A 19,715-nucleotide genomic window follows, 5' to 3' on the forward strand; every position below is an offset into this window, starting at 1 on the left:
CCATACCGTGGAATATACGATCTTCGAAATCTGAAGGCTGCTTCAGCGACACACAATGCGTGCGGCAATTAGTATAATTGCAGGGTCTTGACAGGTTAAAGCGTGTATTTTGCCATTGTCAATTTCTCGTTCTCAGATCTTCCACTCCCCCCCCCCCCACCTCATCCCGCTCTCCTTATTTCGCCTTGCACAATCCCAAATGAAGAAGCATGAACTCGAGACTCAGCGTGGGAATTGAAACAAACATTTCAATTTCTCCGACTGACTGGATGTAAACTCCAATTCTCCGTCAGCTTTGACTTGACTATGAAAACGGAAGCTGTAAAATGCATTGGCGGATCCAGAGGGGGCCCACCGGCGCGCGCCCCAGTTTATTTATTTCTTATCATTAAAACAAAAGAAATAACTAATATGAAATGAAATCCGGAAGTTGCACCGATTTTCTTTTTCTTTTTGCGCCCACCCCTTTACGGAATTCCTGGATCCGCCCCTGAAATGGGACGATTTTCTTTAGAGTATGAACAGCCCAGCAAAGAATTAAAAGCCACTTGTTTCAGTGTTCCACTTTAGAAGATAGATGCACGTATGATCGAACATTAACCCTACCTTTACCAGCAAAAAATTCATACACTATTGTGTTGCGTAGCTAAGCAAGTTCCCTCTGAACCCTAGATACGTATAATGTGTGTGACAAAGTGTGCAGTGCACGTTCTCCGAAATTACCCTCTCCAGTACGTTTTCTTTCTTTTTTTAACCTCATGTGTTGTCACACTCTGGCAGATTGTATGCCATACGTTAAATATATCATACTAGATAATACAAGCCCCTTTCCGACTACATTTAAAAATTTTCTGCTTTCTAGGATTAATACTAATCACTCTGAACTATCCATCCTAAGGGTAAGTCCGGTCACCATGGAAACATCGACCCATAAAAAGAGACTGCATAATTTTATGATATTCTTGTACAGTAATTGGGAATTTAAACAACGTCGCTATAATTCAGTATCATCAATAGTCATATCGTAAACATATGGTCATCAGACATTATCAGAAGTCCGTGAAGTGGGGGAAAGGAATATATAATATACAATGTATACATATAGAGGAAAACATTTAGCATGATTGGAGGGGGAACAAAAAAACTCGACCGATAGTGGTCAAAACAGAGCATTTAAGGAAAGGAAGAAAGGAGAAGTCTGGCGGAAGAAAAAGAAAAGGCGATGCAATACCTGCATGACTGACGGCAGACAAAAATACATCTCAATCTGCGTTTGGCGCCAATTGTTGGCAGGAAGAAACAATATTGTCTTGATGTCGTCTACTGAGTGAATCATACCTCGCCCTCGGCCATCTTACAGTTATGATTACCCCGCCGTCCAAGCCAACATCCATATTTTCCTAAACTTCTGCTCTCTCCCTCTCTTTTCCTTCCCCTTTCGCTCTCTCTCTCTCTCTCTCTCCCTCTGCCTGGTGGACTGCGCAACAGAAGAATGAGACGCAAGCGGGAAGCCTCCTTCTCGTCATAGCAACCGTCGCCTGGTCCGAGGTTGCCAACAAAGAGCAATGAAAACGACTGAATCACCTTAATTCGACGATATAAAACAAATAAAGATAAATGGATACGGCAGTTAATGAAATTGCTGCTTGAATAATGAGCATTATGTGAGTTCCTTCACCGTCCTTACCTCCGTCTTCTTACCCTTATTTTGAAGGGGGGATTGTTTTGCTATGTTTGGACGCGCGGAAACATTAAAGATATTTTCCTGAATGAAATGGAATATGACTTTTCTAACTGCCGTCGGGACTGCGCCGGGAATCCGAACGATAATGGCAGAAAGGCATGACTCCAGATTAGGACGCATAACGATAAAGAATGCATTTTAAGAGCAAAAATGAAGATTGATGTCTTTTCGCCGAGAGGTCGGTAGGAAGGGAAGCCACTCAAGTGTGACGAGCTCAGCTGACGCGTCATAATGGATTTAATCCAAGTCTGTCTCGACAAACATGACACAAAGAAGGCATATAGAGGAACATCTTTTATTTCTGCAGCCCATGTAAAGTACAATGGCTATATGACTCAAACATTCGTAGTCAAACACAGACGTACACGGATGTACACTCACATGTTGTATATACGGAGACTGCAATCTCGAACCAGTCATTTAACTCTGGGAGTACCAACAGCAACCTGTTTCTACACCTTTAGTAAATCCATTTTGGGACGATAATATGAAGAGGGTTTAAACCCTATGAATGAACAATATCATTGAAATCCTCAAGTTGATTTTGATTTGATCCTTTCCAGATTGTTGAACTAGGAGAGTGTCGTTGGGAAAATGAAATTGACGTATCAGGCTTCTAAGTGCTTTGTTGTGCACGATGATCCTGGACAATAGACCACGATTCCACAATGCCATGAACAAAATGATATAAACAAGCATCCACACAATGATAAAAACACATTTGCCCGCAATCACGTTATAATACACAGGGCTGCAAACGCATCTTCAGGTTTTCATGTAGTATTTATCATGACATTGGCTGGGTGACTGAGTTTTCAGTTCCGCGTTGTAAAATGGAATCGGGTGCAATAACAATATTCATACTAATCATTGGGTTAACATGGAAAGATATTTTGATAAAGTTCATTTGATGTCTTTCACATTATATCTCAATTTCATCTACTGACAAAGTGCATTAAATTTTCCACTCACTGTATATACCATATCAATATATCACTCAAAAACAATTAAAGCAACGGCGAATGAGCACTTCTGCAGTTTTACATTACCAAGAAAATAAGTATTTTAGTAATGAACAACCAAATTAGTTGATGATTTTTTTTTTTAGAACTGTGTAGACACATGGCTGATTATCTTCATAAGTTCATCTAAGGTTATTCATTTTATTTGGAAAGCACTGTGGACTTTTTTGACCAGAATCAAACCCTTCAATGGATATTGATGATATTACTGGACCAATCTTGTAAAGCTGTACATCGAAAAAAAAAAAACCATTGGATAGAAAAAAACAACAACAACAATATTTAGGAACATGATCCTATATCAGATGCCACTGTCAGGTTCAGGCAACTTTTGTTTGGATAAAACACAAGCTACAATTTGCAAGATCTTAACATCCTGTGAGAGTGGAGGAGCCTTTCAGAATGTTGTCATGGTTGTTGTCATCTCCAGAGAAGCGATTTTCCAACTAGAAAATAACTATATCGCATGGGCTCAGTACGTTATTCTTTTTTTTTGTACAAAATAATCATCACTCACGCATTTATTATGCATTGATTGAATAGATGGCTGAGGGTCTGAATAATTGATCATTTATCAGTTGGATGGGTTGATTAATAAGTTTCCTTTTTTTTTTTTATTTCAAAATGTGGAATTCTATCGGTGTAATGAATTTCTGACTGACGTACACCGGAATGTCGAATAGGTAGATGTAAATGTCATGGCTCAATTCCTGGTGCCGAACCACCGCACAATTTTTGTTTCTCTCTTTCTTTCTTTCTTTTTTTTTTTCAATTTCTCAACTCTTCAAGGGACACGGAGCACAATTTTCATAAAGTAGCTAATACAGTATAATAACGCAAAGTACATATTATGCTACCGCACGCGAATGATTTTGGACTTTCTTATCATTTTCTGGACACAAATGAATCTTGGGTGACGGGGATACATGTCCCAGACTAATTTAGGAGAGAGAAAAAACAACAGCAACAACAACAAAATGATATATAAACTGCCCAAATATGTACCACCTAAAGATTTCGACGTTTAATAGTGTCGCTGAGAGCCGATTATAATCAAACTAATGGTTTTGTGGTAAGGTTCCTCCCTTCCTCTCCCACATACCAGTCTGGTTATTCCGACGGAATTAGCTGGGTCATTTCCCTTCATTGCATGTATTGTCATTATAGTAATTGTATTTCAGATCTGAGGGCAGAAAGACAAACATACACACACACACTCACACACACAAACACACTCACCTCATCACCTAACACACACACACACACACACAGAGAGGAAGAGAATATGGAAGACTTGTATATATAGATATACATTCCGAAATAGAGTGAGACAGGAGGGGGGGGGGGGACACAGAGAACAGGAGGGAATCACTAACGAAACAATTAGAAGTTAATTAATTACTCGTTTTCTTCTACCGACCCAAATTTGATGATTCAATAAAGTGGATCACAATGCCATCAATACAGCCATTCACCTGATTATTTCCTTCCGCTAGAGATCTCCATCTACAAAATAATCTCATGGAACCCTCAAACCGTATCGACCTTTCTTCGTTTCTTTATACGAATAAAAAGACCACTTTTTTAATTTGACCAATCTAGTTGCCTTACCATTGTTTTCTCTGCACTAGCTCACCCAAATGGACTGAATTGGTAAATTAATTGCACGCCAAATACTAAGGAACATCATGAACTATTAATCCTCTGAGTTAATTAGACGTTAACAGTGAGAGGGGGAGAAAAATTCTGGAATATATATGGAGTGACAGATGAAACAGATGAATTGGTCCTTAGCGGTTTTTTTTTGTTTTTTTGTTTATGTTTTTGTTTGTTTGGTTGTGTGTGTGGGTTTTGTTGTTGTTGTTGTTGTTGTTGTTTTGCTTGTATGAAACTCATGTGGACTTTGGTTTTCATTCATTTCTTCAGACATATTTCCCTGTTACCACTTTTCATTCAAGTAAAATCAAACACACACACACACACACACACACCCAACACACGCACTCACAGCGCAACACAAAACACACAATGAAGAGAAATGTATTTTGAAAATATGCTGGGGTGATTTTTTTCATTTATTCCACTCCCATCTTATGCGTTTTTGTTTTACTAAGATCAACAAAAAAGGAAAGTGAAATTTTTCACACAATATACCCCAAAAAAGTGAGAATGTAATCAGAATCAGAAACTTAACGGATGGACATGGAGAAGTGGATAGAGAAAAGAAGAGAACAGAAATAGAAAGAAAGAAGAAAAAGAGAGAGATATGCCTATTACCTTGTGCACAAATCTTTACCAGAATACCTTACCTTCAATTGACGTTCACTTTCAATTTCAATTTCAAACTATATTTCACAAAGAAAATAAGTCAAATATGACGAATAGACCGAAATATGTTATAGAGCTTGGATTTACAACATTACTAACATGCAATACAACTGTCAATTTATCAAAATTTAAATCTTAGTGAAGATGCAAGAGAAATACACTGTTATATAGGAAAATCTATATGTCCCCTCCCACAATCAAAAGGTTGTAATGTAATTGTCATGTATGCAGTCTTTTCATAAAGCTGCCAAATTTAAAACCCACGTACTGTTTCATAATACTGTTGATGAACGAACCAATGGTAGAGTTGTTTTGCGATTACGTCATCATCTTATCCAATTTGAATGTGAAGAGTTTAATCTAAAAAACCAGTCCATCCATTTTTATAAATTTTAGATATTCGAGATAGTAGCTTCTGAAAAACGAATAAAATGATTAAGATTTATGTGATCATTTTAATAATATCTTCAAAATATTTTCGGTCATGTAACTATTGCAGTATTATTGAAAAGATTTGATTTTCTGTACTTTAGTTTCACTTCATTTCATTTGTCCGCTGGTACAAATAAAAAACAAACAGACGTTATATATTAATAACAATAGGTCAATTGCCTCACCCTTCAAAGGAGCATAATTTAACTACTCTGTCCGTGTGAATAATGCTCTTCTTTTCAAAGACAATTTGAACATAAAGTGAGATTTCCCTCAGATAGAGCTCCGTCAACATCCTTTGCCTGCAAACCTCGCCCCTACGTCAATCATCAACATGGTTGCCTAGCAACCAAGCTCTGCATCACCTCGCTTTATCGTTCGGATCATTCACTTGGAGAACGAGAGAATGCAAAACAATAGAACTGTAAAGCCTGACCTTGGAAATTACTGAAAACAATCACGCGTAATTCATAATCACGATAATGGTCCCTCTCGTTATACGCCTCGTCAACAAGCGCAATGTTTGAACCAGATAAATGACACAACTTTGCCTGGAACGAATTGATAGAATAATAAAGAATAAAGGGAGCGAAAGAAAATGGTGATGGGAAAGGAAAGTAAATATATGAGTCCTGACAAGTCCACGAGGTGAAATAGTTCTTGCGAGAGACAGGTAACGGAAGATTTTTGAGTTATTGGGGATTAAATTTGCATCACACTAATGAGATGATTAAAGATTCATGCCGGCATTATCGCGCCCCAACCGGCACAAAATAATCGGAGAAACCTGTTCTCGGACCAACCCACACGCATGGATGCTAATTACATCCATACGCTGACCTTTGGTGGTCTGGTACATTTAGGGTATGAAGTGATAATGTACAAGCCACACCCAAACACCCGTGTTCTTTCTGTTTCCCCTTTAAACCCCACCCCCACCACCTCCATCTAGCTCCTCCCTGTACCTGAGATGGTGCACGTAAAGTAAGAGTTGGTAATTATGTCCCCAGTGGACACGAGCATTCCATTGTCAAATCAGATAACAGTATACCCTTTATCATCAGGGATCATTTTAGAAACTGGAGATATATCGTTACTGTAATAGAATGATGGAAATGCTAGGCTATCTTTATAAAGGCAAACAAATGGAAACTGACCAGAAATGAATACAATTCATTAGTGAAAAATTGAGCAAAGAGATTGAGACATTGAGCATTGAGATTCTATGGGGATTATACATGTATATCTTTAGATTCCACCTTTGGAAGACGATTTAATATTGAGGAGACACTGGGTTTTCAACTATATTCTATCCCATTCAATTCAATCCATGCTTTACTGCCGATAATGGTTAGTGTAATTTTCCTATACGCTAGATCCAGATACGTGTATATATATATATATATATATATATATATATATATATATATATATATATATATATACATATACATTCATAACTGACTACACTGTGTGTGTATTGTTTTTAGTGTTCGTAGTTTGACAATTTACCGTCACGCAATCTATATTAAAAATTTGTCATATATAACAGGGGACTGCTGTAACTATACTTTGATCCTTGTTCTAACAGAAGTCAGATTTTCCCTTTAATCCTCCTTCTTCCCTCTCTCTCGCTCTCTTCCTCTCCCCCCCCCCCCCTCTCTCTCTCTCTCTCTCTCTCTCTCTCTCTTTCTCTCTTCTCTTTTTAATATGACGTGTATCATTGTGCCTATTTTAGTACTCGGGATATGAGTAGGTCTGTCTTGGAAATATTTTCGCTTTCATCTCGTTATACCGAGCATTACGCTGATTCTGGTCTAATCCCTCTTGAATGTTCGTGCCCTATTTGAGGGCTGTCAAATTTCATATGATATCAATGTCAACTGAAGACCAGTCGGCTATGACATGCGCGTCACGTTATTGTGGGCGGGGCCACATCGGCTCAACGTAATCTCTGCGATGAAGCGGGGATTATCAATGCCGCTTGATCCTTACATGCAATATTGACTAATTAGCGATCAGCCACCCACTCTGTACTTCACTGTAATACCGAGGCTTCGAAACTCAAGTGCAATTTGTCCATAATTACATCACAAATACCATAACCTTCAGTCTGTATTACAACAGAAATGAAATAATATTCGTGCGTTTCGAGCAATACTACCATAATCTCTTTACAGCAAACGCCAGTGCGGTCTTTTGCAAAACAAGACGGACGGGGACACAATTAATTACAGCATCTTCATATTCTGTTCCTCTAGAGAGTATAGAAGGAGATTCTTTATTAAAGCGCATTTTTGAAATTTAATTCAACTCTAAATTCTATTCTATGCACCTACATTAACCTTAACCTATATAGAACGATGCAAGAGGCTGACGCCCACAACTTGTAAAAGATTGCTTGATAGCGTGACGATTATAGATAACAAGGTGAAATATCTCATCGACTGGTATCGAATATTTTACCTTATCAATGGTATATCCATAAATTTCACTTATGTTTTGTAATGTCGATATAATAATTATGCTCTTATATCTTATGAAAAGAAATGTATTTACATGTTTTGTTGGAAATGGAAAAATAATGACTGAATGAGTGAACGAATACTGAAAAAAAGTAAGCAAACAAAGTTTTATATTTTATAGTTAGGACTGTGCGAAAACACGTCCTCTATCAATTGGTAACATAGTTGTTATCTCTTTAAAAACTTACATTTGATACAGGATGGCAAAACGAATATGGATTTTCAATTTAGCACGAAGTTGGTCCCAAACTTGGTCCAAAGCCAGTCAAGTCAACAGCCGAAGCAAATGCGTTTGCCTATACAGAAGGTCACAACGATGAATAAACAGGAAGGCTATACGAAGATGTGAATCTTAGACATAAAATGAACCTTCACAAGATCTTCGAGTTATATTTTGCTCTGCCAAAGATTTTGCCGCCGCTCACGAAGTTGCTGTCGGAGCCTGAGAAAATTTGTCGGCGGTCATACGATATAGCTTAAGTTACCCTCACGAATAGCAGGAAATTTGTATACCCATCAGAGCCGAATTTGAACACTACTTTACGTCGTGTTATCTTTCCTCAATTTCGGTACAATGTGACATCTGTACCATGGCCGACACATAGTGTTTTAAAACCGAATAGGTCTATACTGTCGAAGTTCGACGCGATGTAACAGTAGTATCTGCACTTCTTCTAACTAGAAAAGTTCGAAGCACATGTGACTGGAGTCAAAGGAGATAGTCCTTATTCACACAGCTGTAACAGCCGATCTCCGTGGATGGCCATTATTTCTGGAGGTGAGAAGTAACTTGCACAAAAATTGACTTTTATCATGATGAATTATAAATAGTGGTAAAGTCAATTAAATGCATTTAATTTAGGTCCTGGAGAATATATAACAATTTCATGCCTTGGCTTTGAAACGCTATTTATTGGTCAATTAAGCTCTAATCATAGAATAATTTGCACATCTCTTAAGATGATATATATCTTCTCACCGATGGGGAAAAAGCCCAAAGCATGTAAGCCATTAATATGATATCAACTAACAAATTTGGAGCGTTTTACGCGATCCATTGCATTCTAATCATAACCATCGGTGCACACAGGGCGGAATGACGGAAACGACACCTCGTGGTCCGTCCCGTCTTCAGCGAACGACTGATAATCATTCGTCACCTTCGCAAGCAAAGAGACATCCTGATAATGCTGCAAATTGGTACGAAACGAATAATTAACTCCATCTCTTGAATGCCCAGACATAACGTGTCGACTTCCCAGGCAAACCCCGTACGCACGTACGCAGCGGACCATGAAAATGGAAGGGGAAAATGAGTTCAATTTCAAAACTACACTTAAAGGTCGGATTTTGCCTTGATGAAGGGTTGGACAAGTACAATGACAATTCATTCATTTGAACGATTTCCCCCAATTCATGGAATCTCGTGGGAAACTAGTGTTTTGATTTTCTCGGTCTTATTTGTCAGATATTTCTCTCAAGGGTGATCATTACAGTATATGAAATTCTAAACTTTCCATTGGTATAAGTTCTGTTTGGTATTGATTCCTTTTGCCATTTGAATTTCCTGGCATTCCGCCGGTATCCGATTGCCGTTTGTACACCTCATCATAATCTCATCTCCAAAATAACTGGCAGGTGCGCACTTTAACATACGGCCTATAGAATAGGCAGATTTTTTTTTTTTTATATATACAAACACTATATAGAAATATTTATAGATGTGTATAGTTGTCTATTAAATACTATATTCTATAATTTTTTTGTACATTACAATATAATCCACAAATGTTAGGGAACAATAATGGCTAACACAGAAGTGTGCACTCTTCTGTTAACGATGAAGTTTGCAGGGTACAGTTGGCCAATGCCATTTTAACGGTATTATAAACAAGGGGCATTATACTGTCGTTTACGTAATATTCATATCTTCGTTAGATAGGTCCCTGCATGCTGATTGATACATTTTTTTTTTTTTGGGGGGGGGGGGGGGGGGAGGGGTGCTATTATCCAGAAATGTGTTAACACAAAACAAGATAAATGTCCTTCTCATCTTCGCCACGTAGATTGGGATGGGGATGTTAATCAAATCTCATTCAAATAGATCACATGACATGAATGGTTTATGCTGTGCGCGTTATGAAATTACAGACATACATCACCTTTAACCTGTCACCTAATCGTTGTTGTTGCTTCGTTTGTTCATTTGTTTCTTCACAGAGTTGCAATGGGAAGATCTTTGCTGCCGATCTATGTCACAACCGCAATGCACCTTGTGAGAGCAATGCTGAGTACCTATTTACTTTCTCATTTCTATCGTTTTTTTCTCCCTTTCAGATACGGTCATTATTCGCAGTAGCCATAATTATGATCTTGTATGTCATCGGTTTTGTCTGTAACCGTAAGTGAGCTTTGTAAAACTTTTCTTTAAAAGCGAGGGGAGGGATATAATTATCGCGATATAACAATTACAATAATATTATGATATAATAATGTAATAATGATGGGGATGCTTCATAGCTATGATTTGCATGCGGCTATAAACTCAGGCAATATTGGTAAAAATATAACTATATATGTATATATGAAGGGGTCGGTGCAATATAGTGCTAACCCACATTCTCTCAAAATTGAGTTACATGCATTTTCATAATCCTTATCCTTCACTCTAACCTCCGTGAATATCATATTTGAATTCAACCAATAAGATGGTAAAAATGCATGCATTCATGTTTTATCAATGTACAATGTATGGACTTTCCAAACATTCAACAGCGATTATCTCAAAATGAACACTGTGTGGGTTAGCACTATATTGCACCGACCCCTTCATATATATAATTATATATATTATATATATATATATATATATATATATATATATATATGTATATATATATATATATGTATATATATATATGTATATAATGTATATATATATATATATATATATATATGCTCAACATTTAATCGGATATCTTCATTAGTTGCTTTATTTCAAAGGTTGGAAATGAAATTGGTGAGTTACACCCGTCAACCAAACCAGTCCATGTATCTCTAAGAAAAACATCAACATTTAAAGATTATTTTATAGCTCTATTCTAAACGACACAAAATATCCCACTTAAAATGGATCTCACTCTCGAAGACGGTTATCATGTAGTATCTACAATTCAGTCAAACATGCATATGGCGCTCATCTTTCCTGTTATTTGATGTATTTGCGTTTTTCTACAATCTCTTTGTACTGTATAAAAATGACATAATGTTCATATTCCGAAGGTTCCTTAATTAAAAAAGTGAACTAAGGTTCGTCATTCTGTAGCACACAAAGCCTGCATTCCTAGATGTTCGTTAATCCTTACATTATTGTGGGATTATTCCGAGGTTTCGTTGTAGGCCGAAGGTTCGTCAGTCCGAAGATTCGTCAGTCCGGAAAAAAAAAAGTGTGTCCTGACGAAACTTCGGAATACCGAACATTCGGAATATGGAATAACGAAGAGTATGACATTAGCATGCTTATAATGTGCCTTCTGTTTGAAAGTGTTCGACAATATAGATAGGAATTCTAACGGAATCTCCCGACTGATGGGAGAATTACCTATCAACGAAGGCTATTGTCCTGTAGTTTCCTAAATAAGACCCTAAGTCAGATGATCCCGAGATCGAGCCCTATGGAGCTCACATCCTGGTATCATTAAAATGTATGTGTCGATGTAGTATCCATGACGATTTGAATTGTTGGCCCAGGTGTACAGACTGATTCCTGACTATTCTGTGGCAATAAAACAGGGCCCTAGTCTGGAGACAAAACAAAGAAGAAAAGAAACACCCCTGTGCTGACACTGAACATGCTATCTTGGTGAATTAGATCTTAACGATTAGACCTTTAATATCGTCATAACATCTCAAATCAAGCCATTATACATAATTATGATAATGGGAAACAATGTTGTAATTTGACAGATAAGAGAGTAAGTAGGACGAGGGGGGGAGAGAAAGGAAACTTTATCAAAGAACAGGAAACGGTTGATATAAATATAAAGCGTTATGCTAGCTTTTAAACTGTTTAAAGATAAAAACTTTCCTAAATAGGTACCATTTCTAGGAAAACTCATGAATAACGTATGCAAGCCAAATTCAAGTTTCGTTAAATCCGTCTTAATCTGATGGGTGCTTCTCCAACAAAGTGGTCATTATTATCATGCATATTTTGTATCGTACATTCCGATATTAAAGAGGACGACAGCCAAGCCTCACATCGTATACTATATAAGGAGGTTGAAGGAGCTGGAGTGTCAACTGCTTGTAATATTGTTCAAAGAGCTGCCAGTTTTCTGTTGATGCACAAAGGAAATCTACAGGTGTAGTTGTGCCTTTGATGATCAGGGTTCGATGCCGTCATCTTCCAGAACAATTTGGAGATTCATTTTGAAGGCTAACATAATGTCGGCTACATTTTACTTGTTTATTATATGAAATGAAATTTCATTTGATGATAAAGCCTACGAAACAAAAGTAAATGCAGAATGAAATCATGTAGGCCTACACATACTTCAAATACTACTGAAGGGAATAAGACTGTTGTTACTTCATCTCTTGAACATCCTTAAATATACCAAGCCCAAACCTGTAGTAGATGTCTACTTAGAAATCGGAGAGGTCCGCGCTCTCTTTTTCAGGGGCAACGTAAGTTCTGCCCTCCACGAAGTTTCGAGTTCGAACTCGTACTGTGTTTGTATTTTCTTTTTGCGCGCGCGCGCGGCGATGTCACCACGAAATTTGATATTTAGCGCAATCTAAACATTCATTTTAGAAGCTTTTTCTCTTTTCCTCATCTGACATTCAATCAAAACAAACAAATCAGAACCAGTGAACAAATATAACAGCACAAAAGTAACTACACTCCCATATCCAAGAGGATGGACCACCGTAGCTGGCGCACTATCACTTTTACCCAAGAATGTGATATCCGTTTTATAGTAAGAAGACATCCAAGCAAAGCATATGAACCATTGTGTAAGAGACGCTATTGAAGAACCCATCATCCGCTTAATTGGCATGATTTCTCTTACGATAATCAACCACAAAGGAGGGGTGGGGTGGGAGAATGTTTTCTTCTTACAATTTCATGACTGGGCGTGGCACAATGATAGCAAAATATAATTACTGCCAAGATCCTTTGAGAGTACATTAATCTTGTCATGATTCATTATTTCATTACATGCTAAAAATCAGTGCCTTATGTTAATGCACAGCCAAATAGCTGCTTTCCGAAGTAGAGTAGCGAAATAGACACATGGTGACATTAAATTATCCTTTGGTTGTTGAATAGAGACAACTTGCTTATGATTTATTGTGATCGTCCGTCAGATAACCCCTCAAGATCAATTCACATGCACGAATCGTCTTTGATGTCCCTGGCTCGCTGCCGAAGAATGGCGATACTATTGCTCCGTCTCTCCTCAGACGTTACCCGCGTTTCGAGTGCCGCCGGAGATGAGTCACCGAAACTGTGAGGACGTTTCATGCTGAGGGGGCTACAGACGGCATTCTGCGCGGATGGTGACGCGGAGAGATCACCCGCGGGTGACAGCGCGGAGACCGCTGCTGGCAGGGACTGAGTGGGTGTTGGCATGAGTGCTGGCACGATTTTCAGCTGTGGGGGCGCTCTTAGGCTTGGCAGGACCTGATTCATTGACGGACGCGGGTCTGGGCTGATTCTTCTTGCGCGCTCTTTGTGGACATAAACCCCGTGATTGAGGTACGGCTGAGGAATGGAAACGGACGCCAGAGGGTGAGGCGCGTTTTGCAGATGATGGATGCTATGGCGCTCGCCATGATCGATACTGCCGTGTGATCGTGACCTTCTCCTCCGGGACGAAACGCTACCGTCTTCAGTCGTTGCCATGGTCACGAGGGGTACCTTAGGGTCCCTCTTCGCAGATTTCGTGGTCTCTTCGTGGAGCTGACCAGAACTCGATTTTTCGACTTCTTCATTAAAATCATTTGATTTTGATATAATCTCTGCTGGCTGCTTCTCGCTATTTTTCTCATGTTTTCGCCATTTGGCCCGACGGTTCTGGAACCACACCTGTGGTAGGAAGAGAAAATGCCGCAGCACCATGCCATCATAAGTTTTCTGTATGCATTTTTTCTTTTAAAGAATGGAAACTAATAGGCCCGAATTCACGAAGGTGGTACAAATGAAACCATGGTTTAAACCATGGACAAAAACCATGGAGCGTCAAGTGTCGCATGGAATATTTCGTTACGAAATCAGTCATTTCGTCGATGAAATGATTATTTTGTAAAGAAATGACAACATTTTGTAACTAAATGAACATTTCGTCCACGAAATGATAATTTCGTTAACGAAACAGTCATTTTGTCGACGAAATGACCAATTTCGTAACGAAATATTCCGTTTGACACTTGGCGCTCCATGGTTTTTGTCCATGGTTTAGATCATGGTTTTGTTTGTACCACCTTCGTGAATTCGGGCCATAAAGTTCAGTTGGGTTTCAGTTAGACCATCCCTGCAGCAAGTCAATATCCTGACACACGGACAAAACAGTTAGTATTTGACACCTTGCAGTATGCACTAAATACACTCTGGAACTCTTTTCAGCAGAAGTTTTCGATGGTTTCAATACTTTACAAATCACCTCAAACATTCTTAACTTTCCCATAGTGTCGTTCTTTCTTTTAAGCTATAAGTCATCTCAAACAGTAACACTATCGCTATTATTATTGTACAAATACTACCACCACCACCACCAATACTACCACTTCTACTTCTACTACTACTACTACTTCTACTACTACTACTACTACTACTACTACTACTACTACTACTACTGCTACTACTACTACTACTACTACTACTACTACTACTACTACTACTGCTACTACTACTACTACTACTGCTGCTACTACTACTACTACTACTACTACTGCTGCTGCTGCTACTACTACTACTACTACTACTACTACTGCTGCTACTACTACTACTACTACAGATACTACCGTAACTGCTATGATTGCTTCTATTCATTGCATTTGTTTTTACTATTAAGACCGTATTCAATGAGTATAAAAATTATTAACACACACACACACACACACACATACATACATAGAAAATGTGTTACTCTAAACCTTCACCTTATTTCCATACAATCGCTAATGCTTGTAAAACTATCACTGATCTTCCAAAATTAATACTGTCTACATTTTGTTTTGCCGATATTTATTGTGCACTATAGATTGTGTCTGGAGAAAAGTATGGCTGATATATGTTTCTGTAAATTGCATCACTGATCACGTTCAGTACAGGCGGTAAATCAAGAGTTGATGCAGTTTGCAGTACCTTCGACGGGATGACAGTATTTGCTCAATGTATTAAATTGGTCGCGAATATTATCAATCAGACAGAACGACGAGCTCGCGGGACTATGCGGGGAAAAGAAATTTCGTTCGTCAGCTGTTCGTAATGCAAACCTGGCACCATGGCAACTGTGCTACGCGCTCCCGCACGGCATCAGCCTGCACGCGGGGAAAAGTCTAGGATCGTGGTCTATCGATTCAGACTTTTGACCGAAACATTATGCCCTACTGGCAAGCCACCGTTGTACAAAATAATTAAAGGTCTTATCTTGCTTTGATATTTGAACTGCAGTGAAATTTCAGGTACTTCTACTCTACATGGTAACTGTGACACTCTTGTTTTCCTATTGTAAATATCTATTATGCATAACCCCCCAAAAAAATGAACTTCCAGGAAATCATTATTACAGAACGGCTTGATTATTTATAGAGACAATCAGAAAAACTCTGATAATTTTATGTTACAAATTATTACTTCTATAATTATGGTGGTTTCCGAGGATATAGAGCATCCCAGAAAAAAAGTGGAAAGAAACAAAACAGATTATATTATCTATATGTCAACATTTCTGACATGAGAGTTTATCGTTGAATGAGAATTCAGTTAAAATTCAGTTTTAAGGTAATATTTTACATAGACAACGGCTTAAATGTGATCAAAATCTGATTGAAGGTAAGGAAGTTATGAAATTTTAAAGATTTCCCAATTTTTGTCATATATTGTTTTCGAATTTAGCAGCTGATATGAATATAGCAAAAGAGTGTGCTGATGATGTCATCACATCACATATCATTTTCATTGAGAATGTACAAAGAAAAATCCATGTTTTTCTGTTATCAAGGAGTAAAACATATGTTTTTCCTGGCTGAATAACCTCAAAACCATTAATGATCAGTCAAAATAATGTGTTAGGATTTGAGATCGGGGCATAATATTGTGTTTAAACAAAACGAAACGAATGAACTTGCAAAGAAACAAAAAACTTTTTTTAGACAAGTTGTAAGGAAATAACGTCAACTTACTATTTTGCATATTCATATTGACTGTTCAAGAACTGTTCTGTGAAAATTAGCGACACTTCACGATTTCAAATCTTCGCTAATTTTATTAAATTTTGATCATTTTTTTTTCTTTTTACTTTCGGGCTTGTAAAATTTTGCTCTTTCTTTTCAGATTAACTTTTAACTGGTCCGGTCCCAACGGTACTAATATTTCGTCTGTTTGTTTTAATTTTTATTTTTTGTTCTTGACACTCACTACGAGCCCTCTATGAATTTCACTTCAAACTACCAATGTAGAACTAATCTTTCCACCAAACACTTCGCATTTTCATTTTCTTTTTGATCTTTGGGCTATACGCCCTGATATAAGAAAGAGCGTCTTGCACTGGGTCTGTGTGCGAAGACTAGACGCACGCGTCCCAAACAACCAGCTGGGTAATGCGCGATAGCGGAATGCCGCACGGAGCAGGAGGGGGAAAAAAAGAGAAAAAGAAACGAAACTCTGCGATCCGAATGGTCTGCCCGTAATTGATTCGATTGTAAACGTTACAGTTGGTAAGAGTAGCAGGGCATACAATCAATTACACGAATTATCATCAAATTGCATAGGGGCCGTTAAGTGCTCACGATTCGATTACGGACCAATCCACGCGCTTGGGCAACGCTTAGCAGCGCAAATATTTCGTCTTTATCACTCCCTGGCTTGTCATCTTTGTACCATGTCGTATTTTGTCGCTACTTCCTTCAAACAGCGGGTCGTTTTCTCTTGTCACAGTGTGCAATGTGATGCTCTTTGAAATACATGTAAACGATTGGGAACTTCATTATAAGGACATAATTATGATACACGTATCATATTATGTGTTCATGAAATTACAGTCAAAATTGCTCATGAAATTGTGTACTTGTTATTGCAGAAGGGCATGAAAAAAATATTTGCATTAATCTATGAAGACCGGATAAAATCTAAGTCAGTGTTATTTTACCCCTCCCCCCTCCCATTATTCAGTTAGCTCAATATTTATCTTGTTATTTAATAAAAGGAGAAAACTTTATCACATTCATTAGAATCATTGCAAAGTTAAAATGAATGAGCAACCAACTGGTAAAAAATGACGGGGATGGATTGGTAAGTAACTATTGAAGGAGAGTTACATTTTACTGACTGGTCGTTGTCTTGATTATTCTGTTTGCATGTTTGTTTGTTTGTTTGTTTGTTTTTAATCACCGGTTCAAATATAAAGTGTAATGTGATCGCATCATCATGTCAGCTAGTTCCAACTTCTGGCTTTTCAATTAGAAAAAATATCTATCTTGACTTTTATTGTTTTGTCTTTGAACCTATATTTTAAAGATGGCTTGAGAATAAATGGAGTTGAGCTGTTGATACTTATAAGACCTAACATTTTGTGTGTGTGTTTTTTTTTTTACAAGACGACGTGTGTTTTAGCCACGTATAGTTGTTGCCTGTTGTTGTCTGAATGCAAAGAGCAACCGAGAACGATGACTAAGTCGGGGGCAAAATTCAGTCTGGAAAATATCATTACTATGAACTCGTGAGTGAGAATATCTACGAGATGGAACAGGCTCATTCACACGGGTGAAAACAAAACGTCTGTTTTCACAGTGTTAACTCGGTAGCGCATCACGAGCCTGACACCCACGAGTCATACAACCCACGAGTCATACAGCCGACGAGCTAGACACATAAAGGGAATAAGGCTCATGAGCTCGACATCAAGTAAGATGTGACCACGAGTGGTCCACCAGTCCGACACTAGGTAAACGAGACCCATGAGCTGGACATTAGGCCAACAAGGTAAACTAGCTCACCACTAGGCAATTAAAAGGCCCACGAGACGGACATTACATCACGGGGTTAATGTACAAAGTGTCAGTCTAGTGGGCCTTTTTTGTCTAGTGTCGGTCTCGTGGGCCTTTTTTTTTTGTTGTTTTTTTGCATAGTGTCAAATTAGTGTCAAATTTGTACGTGGGCTGTATGACTCGTGAGTGTCGACCCCGTAAGCTCGACTGCGATACTTTGTTTTGTTTTATTTCTGTTTTTGTTTGTTTGTTCGTTTGTTGTTGTTGTTGTTGTTGTTGTTGTTGTTGTTGTTGTTGTTGTTGTTGTTGTGTGTGTGTGTGTGTGTGTGTATGTGTGTCTGTGGACAGCTAAAATGCTCACCTGAACTCTTGCTTCCATGAGGTCGAGTCGCATAGCCAGAGCTTCCCGCATAAAGATGTCCGGGTAGTGGGTGGTGGAGAAGGCGCGCTCCAGCTCGTCCAACTGCCACGCGGTGAAGTTTGTGCGTACGCGCATTCGACGAGGTTTTCGCATGGACGCGCTCGTTGGATGACCTTGAGGAGAGGACGGTATCAGCGCGTCCAATCGGTGTGAGGTCACAACAGCCAGGTCTGTAGTTTCTTGTCGAGGAGAAAAAGAGAGGGGGAGAGAGAGGGGTGAAATCAATATTTTTTTTTTTGGGGGGGGGGGAGGGGAGGGGGAAGGTTCGTTGGTTTATGTTTTGTTTTGTTTTGTTCTGTTTTCAATTTTAGATTTACTATTTGGTGCTAGTGAGCTGGCTGGATTTGTTCTCATCTGCCAGCGATACGGGGAAATCTATTTAATTCATTATTATATTGCAACCAATATTACCAATGGACAGTGAAATGAACACAGTTTATAAGGTTTAAGAGAGAGATAGTATTGTAAGGACAAACGATCTAATAACTTTTAAGTTCATTATGTTTTAAATTCGCACTTTGGTAGCACGGTCGTAGGGTGATTTTCTGAAATCAAACTGCACTATAAACATTTATTTCTCATATCGAAAAGACTGTGGTAACAATGCAATACGGTGATAGTATCCCATGGTCAACTGATTATGACACCATGACAGAATTACGATAATTATGATCTTAGACGATTTAAGACACTGTGTATATAAATCAAAAGTGTTCTTAAGATATGTATCTGTGCAGTATATACTGTCATATTTTTGTACCCCCCTCCCCCCTGCTTAAAACTTTATTTCATGCCCCCAGGTGTAAGCATCAGGAAAACAATGTGCTTACCACTAAAACGCAATGAGGAGAAATGCAAATTTCACTGAATGGTCATTCTCAGAAGGTCTACAGTGAGAATTTATCTGGACAACTGTGTGCTGATAATGGTTGCACACAAAGGAAGTCACTGTACTCACGTCATTTAACCACTGCACTGGGAAGCCTTTATCCATTGATTAATCACACATTATTTTCATGAAACACCCT

Source organism: Diadema setosum, chromosome 8, assembly GCF_964275005.1.
Source record: "Diadema setosum chromosome 8, eeDiaSeto1, whole genome shotgun sequence".
NCBI classification, from domain to species: domain Eukaryota; kingdom Metazoa; phylum Echinodermata; class Echinoidea; order Diadematoida; family Diadematidae; genus Diadema; species Diadema setosum.